This window comes from Psammomys obesus, unplaced genomic scaffold, assembly GCF_907164565.1.
Source record: "Psammomys obesus unplaced genomic scaffold, mPsaObe1.curated_primary_1811, whole genome shotgun sequence".
Classification (NCBI taxonomy): Eukaryota; Metazoa; Chordata; class Mammalia; order Rodentia; family Muridae; genus Psammomys; species Psammomys obesus.
In genome coordinates this window covers 18,925,386-18,936,731 of record NW_026587216.1, presented here as the reverse complement: position 1 = coordinate 18,936,731, position 11,346 = coordinate 18,925,386, and the positions used below count along the sequence as shown (strand labels likewise).

At 40.3% G+C, this 11,346-nt stretch overlaps 1 pseudogene; it reads left to right on the top strand.

Moving 5' to 3' along the window:
- Positions 1-5,803: 5,803 nt before the first annotated feature.
- On the top strand, positions 5,804-5,896 carry LOC129673762 (small nucleolar RNA U3; annotated as a pseudogene).
- The last annotated feature ends 5,450 nt before the right edge of the window (positions 5,897-11,346 follow it).

The window sequence follows — 11,346 nt, the reverse complement described above, 5'->3', positions numbered from 1 at the left end:
CTAGATATGAGAAGGCACACTCTGGCTGCCATGCCTTCTCCACCCGGACAGGTTGAACCTCCAATCCACCAGCCAAAATAAGCTTTTACTTTAAGTTGCTTCTTGTTGGGTATTAAAATCACAGCAATGGGAAATTAGTTCTTACATGGAGGCATTACTAAAGAATAAAGAACTATCTGCCAGGATCCCATAACAAAAGTCTTTGTTTCAGAGTGTCATAGGATCATCCTGCTTTGCATTGTCTGTCAATCCCTGTCTACTTCTTATTAATTCAGAGAGTGTTTATGGAACAAATTCTATGTGTATGTGTTTGTGGTAAACATTATGAAGACACCTGATGAATAAAATCTAGTCTCCAGGGTCAAAGAATGGCCATTTAGTAAGAAAGAATTCTCTTAACAATAGAACCTAGTGTAATCACCAAGAGATTAGTTTGTATAAGCATAGTTTATTAAGAAGCTTGATCACGTGGGGAAAGCAGTGGACTGAAAGGACATCAAACTCCTGCTCTGTCTTAGCTCAATCCCTGGTGATGTATTGAGGGTGAGCATGAATTCTTTGAATTCAGCTTCTTTCTCCAAAAACGAATGGCTCCTGCCATTCTTCACCTTTCCAGTTTTGCCTTAGAGCAGATGAGGTATGTTTTCAGAGAACTTAGTGACTGAATGGTTATGGTTAACTTCATGTGTTAACTTTAGTAGATCACAGCTCAAGTCTATGAAGGCTATATCTGCAAAGCATCTTCTAGAAGAAAGTAGCATTTGATTTTGTGAACTAAGGAAGGAAGATTGCCCTTCCCTCTCTTGGGTGAACATAAGCCAAAACTTTTTGTACCTTAAAGAAAAAAAAAAAAAAAAACATGGAAGAACTAACCAAATCATTTTTCTTCTTCCTCACGATTGACTTCTTGTCTTGTTCTTTCCTCAGACTGGGATTTCCAATACCAAACAGCTGCCCTGGTTCTAAAATATTTACCCTTGGCTGTGATTGCACTACAGGCTTTCCTCTGCCTCCAGCTTATAGCTGGCATGTTTGCAGAATGCTCAGTCTCTGCACTTACGTAAACTAGTTCCTAAAATTAAAAATGTGGACTGTTAGACAGACAGATGGGTAGGTGGGTATATGGAAGGATGGAAGGATGGATGGATGGATGGATGGATGGATGGATGGATGGATGGATTGACAGAGACATGAGATAGACATAGATACAAACTGAGAAATACATACAGGCATAGAAACGTCTCTTATTGGCTCTGATTTTCTGGAGGACAAACATAATTCCAAAGGCTAGGAGCTCAAAATAGCTAATATTAATTATGTAGCTTATGTTAAGTACTTTGTTAAGTAATTTAAACATTTTCTTTTTTGGTCTTTACATTAATAACATTTTTCTGTAGATAAGAAAAATAAAGCATAAAAGTTTAAGATATGGTGTTGAGTTACACACTGTGTCCTAACCATTCACTGATACTGTTAATTTTCAAATTCTTATATAACCTTGCTGATGAAAATTTCTCAGGCCAAATAATAACTAAGTGACGCAAAAAAGGTAAAAATGGTTTGTGAGGCACAAGGGAGAACGCCATTAATTCTTATTAGTCAGCATTTGTTCAGGTGTCATAAACTCTGATTCTTTTCACATTCTTACATATCTGCAGTGTTAGGCCATTGTTTAGTGTTTTTTTAGATTTACTACAACTTATTCATGTTCATCTTCCCTAAGTCTTTATAATGATTGTTATTATAAATGGGTGGATGAATGGATCTTGTCTGTTAATCCAAACTGTTTGCCTGATAATTGGCATTACTCTGGTTGTCTGTGGATGTTTGACTTCCGTACCAGACTTTAGGTTCATTGAGATGAATCTTATCCGCCTTGCTTACCACCCAGTCTCCAAAGTCGACCTCACAGCAAGTGATTATAAAACACTTAAATAACGAGTGTTTCATCACTTAGAGGTGCACTTTCTAAGCTCTGTCTGTTCAAGTACTTATTACTGAGCCATCCAAACATAATTTTTGCTCCTAAACCTTAATACTGTAACACCTAGTATTACTGATCCGTTTAAGATCACTCAGAATTCTTTAATCCAATGCTTACGAAAACCAGAAGACTAGTGTGTATTATCTTTTTAAGGCACATTTTCATTATATTGAAAAGCTAAGAGAAGAGTAGTTTCTTAAAAATTGCCTCCTAAAGTTGTATCTTAAATCTGAGTCATCTCATGTCTGGTTTGTGTTTCAATATCTAGGTCCTGAGAAATACCACAAAAAATCTAAAATGCTAAAGAAACCATTCACAGTGGTGCTTTCTGCACTCCCAGTAAATTCAGTTGACTCCATGAGTTCAAAACCAGACTGAGAAACACAGCCAGACTGTCCAAATAATGAAAGTATCAACCAGCACAAGGATATAAGAATAAATAAGCAAAACTCAGTCTTGTTTGCTAAAGCAGAGGAAGAAACAAAGTCATAAGGTTTTGGAAGGCTTTAATACTTTCTGATTAAACTTCAGTAAACTGATTCTGAACACACTCCATAAATTTCTCCAGGTCCAAGACAAAGCAAAACAGCAATAAATGCAGATGCGGCTTGATTTGGGGTTAACAGAGCACATGTTGGGGATATTTCAGTGACAAATACATATCTAGCACACCAAATCTTAAAGCAGCACAGTGAACTGCAGAGCAAGAAAAGCACATGCTCGTGGTAAGTGGGAAGCTGAGAACCGTCCATGTTCTGCCCTTGGTGTCATACCATCAGCCCAAGAGAATTCTACAACTTAAAGTGTATCTTCTGCTAAATACTTTGGTCATCCACACCGTTGTAAATTGTAAAGCGTCTCTATTTAGATCATTTAACAAAATTCACTTTACCCTGCTATCTGTCTAGCACCTCATCAAGCTTCTTGTACATTTTTATTTTTGAGATTATAATACAATTACATTTCTTCCTTTCCTTTCATCTCTCCAAACCCTCCCCTATACCTCTCCTTATTCACAAATCCATAGCCTGTTTTTTCACTAATTGTTATTGACTACCTACATGACTATCAACAAATTTAACTATGAAGATGGGAAATGCCACACAAAATGTTTAAGATACAAGGTGTTCACTGAATGCCATTTTTCACACGGGAGTTGGAACTGCTGAAGTGGCAAGCAGAAGTTCCAGGTAAACCCAGAGAATAGCGCGGGGCAGCGAACACCTCAGAGCTAGAGGAAGAAAGAGAACAGGATGTGTGGCTGTTCTCCTAAGGAATGGAATAGATAGGGCTCCTAAGGAATGGAAACCAGGCAAGAGTTTCCATCGCCACCAAAACAGACACCTGAAGCCTGATCCATGAGGAGACAAACCATATCTCTGTCTTTCTGTCCTCTGACCAAAAGGAGCATGTACAGTCGAAGGCATCTCCCCTGTGATAAGGAGAAACCATGGAACCAGAAAGGAGGCATTCAAAGAAGCCCGCAGTTGCCATTGCTTACCTGATAATTTGTATGTATTCTTCTGGGCCCCTGGAGCAAATATCTGATCATTTTTGGAAACTGACTCACAGTGGAGACAATAAATTCACATTCTAATGTAAAATAGTTTCCTACTAAGGAACTTTTTCCTGAAGCAAGTGTCCTTAAATTCTAGTATTTTATATTCATTTTACATTTGAAGAAAGTTCTCTTCCAAAGGATATCACAGATTTGCGCATTATTGTAAAAGATGTCATTTTAAAACTCCATTCCATGGTGAAGGCTGTTCATAACAGATAAGAGAGGAGGAATCTGGAAGAGCTGGGCATTTTGTTTCTTCAAAATGGAGACTGTAGGGAAAGCTAAGATGTGAGGGGAGAATAAACAAAGGTGATGACAATACGCAAAGGGACACAACGCTGCTGAGGCTTCCGACAGTTGCTGGCAGTGAGTAATGTTCATTTCAGGAAATAAAAACCTTTTTTCAAAGCATGTCTGAAATCACCGTTGTCAAAATGTCCTACAGGAATTTAAATTACTCAGTAACTAAGAGAAGGTATCTTGGAATATTCACAATTCGAAAAACCTGCCGAGATCGCATGAAATATTCATTTTGATTGACTAGTTCAATCACTCCACTCTAAGGCCTTGATTGCTCATGGCCATATTTCTTTGGCCCATGACCTCATGAGCTTATACAAGCAAAATAACTCCTAAGTGCAGCCATCATTGCTTATGTAAAGTCCTGCCTGTCTGTTGGTAAATCATGCTGTGGAAATCATGTCAGAATAATCTGAGAGGTGAGGGGGTATGGGCCGAGGCCTTTATCCTCATCTCAGAAGCCATTTTCCTTTCAAGAGTCCAGAGAGAATAGAGGTAGGCTTTGCCTTGTGAGGTATATGAAATTCAAAATCCCGACAAACTAATGCCCATTAATGATTCTATAACAATTTCCAAACATTAGGAATGGCACAGCTAAAACTGGAAAATCAAATTCTTATTTCCTCCATTGCCCTGTACTCTTTTTTGTTTTCGTTTTGTAATTTTTTGTTTTATTTATTTATTACAATTTATTCAGTTTGTATCCCCACTGCAGCCCCCTCCCTCATCTCCTCCCAACTCCACCCTCCCTCCCTCTTCTCCCCCATACCATTTCTCTAGTCTACTGATAGGGGCGGACCTCCTCCCCTTCTATCTGACCCTAGCTCATTAAGGCTCACGAAGGCTAGCTGCATCATCTTTCTCTGTGGCCTGGCAAGGCTGCACACACCCGCCCTCCCAGCAGGGGAGCCAGCCATTGAGTTTATGTTAGAGATAGCACCTGTACCCCTTGCTAGGGTGCCCACTTGGAAATTGGGCAGCCTCTGGGCTTCCTCTGAGCAGGGGATCTAGGTCCTCTCCATGCACGGTCCTTGGTTGAAATATCGGTCTCTGCAGGACCCTCTGGGTCCAGGTTTTTGGCTCCATTTTTCTCCTTGTGGAGTTCCTGTCCCCTCCAGGTGTTACTGTCTCCCTCTTCTATAAGGTTTCTGGCATTCTGCCCAACTCTTAAAAATGGCTTAGGGTTTCTTTTTTTCCACTTTAAAATGGCCAATATCCAGAATATATAAAGTACTCAAGAAGTTAAACAGCAATAAATCAAGTAATCCAATTAAAAATGGGGTACATAACTAAACAGAGATTTCTCAACAGAGGAATATCAAATGGCAGAGAAACACTTAAAGACATGCTCAATGTCCTTAGTCATCAGAGAAATGCAAATCAAAACGACCCTAAGATTTCACCTTACCCATCAGAATAGCTAAAATCAAGAACTCAAGTGACAACACAGGCTGGAGAGGATGTAGAGAAAGGGGAACCCTCCTCCATCGCTGGTGGGAATGTAAACTTGTACAACCACTTCGGAAATTAATCTGGCGCTATCTCAGTAAATTAGGAATAGCACTTCCTCAAGATCCAGCTATACCACTCCTAGACATATATCCAAATATGCCCCACCATACAACAAGGACATTTGTTCAACCATATTCATAACAGCTTTATTTGTAATAGCCAGAATCTGGAAACAACCCAGATGTCCCTCAACTGAGGAATGGATACAGAAATTGTGGTACATTTACACAATGGAATACTACTCAGCAATTAAAAACAAGGAAATCATGAAATTTGCAGGTAAATAGTGGGAACTGGAAAAGATCATCCTGAGTGAGGTATTCCAGAAGCAGAAAGACACACACATGGTATATACTCACTTATAAGTGGATATTAGACATATAATATAGGATAATCATACTAAAATCTGTATATCTAAAGAAGCTAAGTAAGAAGGAAGACTCTCTAAGACTATACTTTCAGGGATCATTTCTATAGTTCGTTACTAGAAGGAAGACTCTGGATAAGATGATCAATCTTCACTCAGAAAGGCAAATGGGATAGACAGCAGAAGGGAAAAATAGGGAACAAGACAAGAGCCTACCACAGAGGGCCTCTGAAAGACTCTACACAGCAGGGTATTAAAGCAGATGCTGAGACTCACAGTCAAACTTTGAGCAGAGTGCAGGGAATCTTGTGAAAGAAGGGGGAGAGAAAGATCTGTAAGGGTCTGGAGCTCCACAAGGAGAACAACAGAACCAAAAATCTGGGTCTAGGGGTCATTTCTGAGACTGATACTCCAACCAAGGACTATTCATGGAGATAACCTGGAACCCCTGCACAGAGATAGCCCTTGGCAGTTCAGTATCCAAATGGGCTCCCTAATAAGGGGAGCAGGGGCTGTCTCTGACATGAACTCAGTGGCTGGCTCTTTGATCACCTCTCCCTGAGGGGCGAGCATCCTGACCAGGCCACAGAGGAAGACTATGAAAAACAGTCCTGATGAGACCTGATAAGCTAGGATCAGATGGAAGGGGAGGAGGACCTCCCCTATCAGTGGAATGCGGAAGGAGCATGGGAGAAGATAAGGGAGGGAGGTCGGGATTGGAAGGGGATGAGGGTGGGGCTACAAATGGGATACAAATTGAATAAATTGTAATAAATAAAAAATTATATTAAAAATAAAATAATTATGTCAGAGGCAGTCCCTCTTTCCATTACTATGTAACCCACTTGGACACTGAACTGCCATGGGCTACATCTGTGCAGGGGTTCTAGGTTATCTCCATGAATAGTCCTTGGTCGGAGTATGAGTCTCTGGGAAGTTCCCTAAGTTCCCTATGTTTTCTTGTTCTGTTGCTCTCCTTGTGGAGTTCCTGTCCTCTCCAGCTCTTGCTATTTCCCACTTCTTACCTAAAATTCCATTCACTCTGCCCGACAGTTGGCCATCAGGCTCAGCATCTGCTTTGATAGTCTGCAGGGTAGAGGCTTTCAGAGGTCCTCTGTGGTAGGTTCCTAGGTTGTTTCCTTCTTCTTCTTCTGATGTCCATCCTCTTTGCCTTTCAGGGGGGAGCAGCCTTACCAGGCCACAGAAGATGACAATGCAGCCACTTCTGATGAGAACTGATAGTCTAAGATCAGAAAGAAGGAGAGGAAGACCTCCCCTATCAGTGGACTTGGGGAGGGGCATGCATGCAGAAAGGGGAGGAAGGGTGCGATCGGGAGGGGAGGAGGGAGGGGCTTATGGGGGATACAAAATGAATAAAGTGTAATTAATAATAATAATAATAAAGAAAACTTTAAAATGAAAAAAATAAAATAAAATAATTAATTTAAAAATATGTTCTTTCAAAAAATTAAATACATAAATAAAATGGTTAAGTTAACTGCCCTGCTAAAAAGTAACTGTGTATCTTTGCAGGAATGGGAGAAGGTGAGAAGAAAGACATTAGTTCAGTACCTTCCTTAGACATTAACATGACAACAGCCACCTCCTTAGGAATACGAGAACTATTTTCCTCAGAGATTTTGGAAACATTGTTCAGGTCAGGGATGTACAGACTTGTTCTTAAATGCCACAGTAATAGGTTGTTTGACTAATTTTTGTTGTTTGTTTATGTTATTGTTTTTCAAGACAGGGTTTCTCTGTGTAGCCTTGGCTGTCCTGGACTCGCTTTGTATTGTAGATCAGGTTAGCCTTCACCTCGCTGAGTGCTGGGATTAAAGTAGTGTACCTCCACTCCAGATTTGATTTAGTTTTTAAGGGAACCAAGGTTGGAAAACTGATACCATAGGGAAATGAAAACAGACACAACTGAAAGACAGTTTCAAATGACATTAGGACAGCTGAGGAAGAGAAAATGGAGTCAAGAGAGCAAATTAAATCCTTTGCAGGAGAAGTAAATCTGCACATAGCTCTGTTCTCAGATGTCTTTGTTTCTACTGTTATTTCAGAATAATTATCAAAGATCTTAACAAAACTCCCATTTTCCTGCTTTGGAAAAAATAAAGTATGTATTTGTTTCATGGTTGCTGCTTAATCAAGCAGCATGGACTTGCTTGAACCTATGTAATTTCAAGAAAGTAAAAATAAAATAAGAAAATCTCCAATTTTATGCTTGACTTCTCCGGTCTCCTGAAATATCACAATGCCTTGCCTTGTCTTCTTGCTTTGCTTCAAGTCTGAAATCGCCCATAGGCTCATGCTTTAAATGCTTGCTTATTCCTCTGGATGCTGGTTCTATTTGGGTAAGTTGTGGGGACTTTGGAAGTTAGAGTTTCAATGAAGAACTTGACAATTATTCTAAATGAGATAAGACTTACTCAGAAAAATAAATAAGCCCTTTATTTAATATGAAACAACTAGATTGTTCAGTCTTGAAAATAAGTTGGGGATATTTGGAAAAAGGGAGGGAACCAACATAGAGGAAAGGAACAAAAGAGCAGACTAAGGGGGTAAAGATAGGCATGCACATTAGAGATACATATGCATAAAACTATCCTAAGGGGAGTCATTGTTCTGTACAATTAATATACATTAATGAAAATGACACAAGGAACTATGAGTCCTTTGTTACACCTCCTGACCTATCTAAATATAACTTATGTATGTAACTATGTTGTCTACACTTGCAGCCTTTTAATGCAATACTATGATGCAGGCATTTGCTATAGGTTCAGTGTGTTCTTTTTAAAATTCAAGTGAAGGGGTTTAAAGATAGGGTTTTCAAAGGGTCATGTATTTGACAGTTTTTCTTTGCTATGACGAAATTCCTGAGGGAACCAACCAATGAAGAGGAAAGGCTTTTTTGACTCATAGTTCAGCTGTTTCAATGCATTGTCATCGCCGATGCTTTTAGGTAAGAGCACTTCATGATGAGTGACGTCCATACGCGCACGTGAGCCATGGCATGTCCAAGGGCGTGCAGATCAGAGGACCACTTCTCTTTCAGTCATGCGGGCCTAGGCCTCCAGGGGATCAACAAGCACTCTCCACCAGCCCACCAGCCCACCAGCCTACACACTCCATAGTTTTTAAATGGTTAGTTCTCACTTGTTGGGACAGTATGAACATGATTGTACAGCAGCAGATCTTCTTGACCAAGCGATCCGTGTTGTAAACATCTGCCATGAGGTCCCACATGCTGATTTGTTTTCCGATAGCTCTGAAGCCCCTAACTCCCCTTCACTCCTTCCAAGTGGATGTGAGACAGTCTGTTGGCTGCGAAAGAATCCATTTTGGAAATTTAACAATTTATCCAAGTTTGGGGTTAAATAATTTAAATAAATTAAATTAAATTAAAAGTCAAACACTGACATAGATTTCTTCTTATTACTTGAAGATCTGGCTGCATCAAACTACAAAATGATTAGAGATTCAAATGCCCAAGCACGCGCACATTTTCTGTGAGGTAGAAAGAAGATTGGATTGACTAGTGCTCTCTGCAGGAATCAAGGAAGGGTGAGCACCTAAGCATTGCATTCATTACACTTACTTCACAAACATGTAATTGTAACAAGAAAAATTCAGCTTAGAAATTCAAATTGCACCCTTCTAAGAAGAGTTAAAACCCAGAGTCTGTACTATACATGAAAAGGGGGTGGGGGGGAGAATACTAAAAATAGAATATTGAATGAAAATAATCTGGCAGGGCCAGAAAGATCAAGAACTGATATGTTTGCAATTCTAGAATATTTGAATTATTCATCTGCTTTTTGAAAATACTTCAGCTGTAATAAACTTTGCCCAATCTTTCCATACCAAAATAATTAATGAAGAACAGTACAAAGAATGAATAATAAAATATCTGTTTTATTTAAATTTCCTCTTAAATAGAAGTTCTAGTCTTAAAGTAATTTCTAAGATCTTGGGCAGGCAGGAGGGCTCAGCAGGTACAGGTGACCAGAGCCTCAGGCTGGAAACTTGAGAGCAATCCACAGAACCCATGTAAAGGTGCTGAGAGAACCAGCTCCACACACATGTCCTCTGACTCCCCGATGTGCATGGCATGGGCAATCTTATATGCAAGTCATGAAAACACACAATTAGAACACATTTTTAAAACAGAAGCATAATTCTAGCACTTGAAACACTTGATACCAATACACACAAGGATTATAACCCCCAGTCTCTTTTTTACATCTTTTTTTTTACTATCATTTATTACAATTATTTCAATTTCTAGCTCGTCTGTGGCCCCCTCTTTCTCTCCTCCCAATCCCACCCTCCTTCTCGTCTCCCTATGACCCTCCCCTAGTCCACTGATAGGGGAGGACCTCCTCCCCTTTTATTTGACCCTAGCCTATCAGTTCTCATCAGGACTGGCTGCATTGTCTTCCTCTGTGGCTTGGTAAGGCTGCAACCACCAGGGGGAGGTGATCAGAGAGCCAGCCACTGAGTTCATGCCGGAGAAAGTCCCTGTTCCCCTTACTAGGAAACTCACTTGGAGACTGCATCTATGGGCAACATCTAGCCAAGGTTTTAGGTCCTTTGTTGGAGTATCATTCTCTTGAAGACCTCCAGGGCTCAGTTTTTGTGAGTCTGTGTTCTCCTTTTGGAGCTCCTGTCCCCTCCAGGTCTTTCTGTCTCCCCCTTCTTTCTTAAGATTCCCTGCACTCTGCCCAAAGTTGGCCTTTTCTTCAATACCTCGATCAGCAGAGTCTTTCAGAGTCTGTGTGTGGTAGGCTCCTATCCTGTTGCCTGTCTTCTCCTGATTCCAACATCTATTCTATTTGTCCTTCTGAATGAGGATTGAGCATCTTCCCTAGGGTCTTCCTTGTTGTTTAACTTCTTTAGGAGTATAGATTTTAGTATTTTTATCATATATTATGTGGCTAATATCTACTTATGAGTGAATATGCAACCTGCGTGTCTTTCCGCTTCTGGGTTACCTCACTCAAGGTAACTTTTCTAGTTCCCACCCACCGTTTGCCTGCAAATTAGAAGAAACACAAAGACCAGTGTGATGTCTGAATCTATGTGAAAAAGCAGTAAGAACATAAATCTCTAAGTGTCCCCATTAATAGTTTAGAAAAGGGACAAAGCTCCATGTAAGTAACCATGCTTGTCCATCATTTTCTGCAAAACGTATGATCTTCAAAGTTTCTTCCATGGAGCCTCTTAGAACATGCAACAGCCTGGGATGAGGACAGAAAGCCAGAGCCCTCCCTTGTCTCTCCTGCTCTGCTAGGCAAGTTACACTTCTGTGCTCATTGCTACAAAGCCAGTAGTGGGTCCTGCCTGACTCAACTCTCAACTCTCTTTCCCACCTTGGGAAAGGATGGGGTGAAGAGAAAACCTGAATAGACTATTTCTGACCCTAAGAGACCCAGCTTCACCCATGAAGTTCACATCTTGGTCCTGAAGAGGCCAGATAACATGTTTGTCTGCTTATTTGGGTTATCCTCATCGATGAAACAAAATCCTCACCAACACCCCCATCCCTCTGACTTATGGACAGGAAGGAAACAAAGTCTACCAACTTTATGCTACCAAATTGAGGTTTTAGTG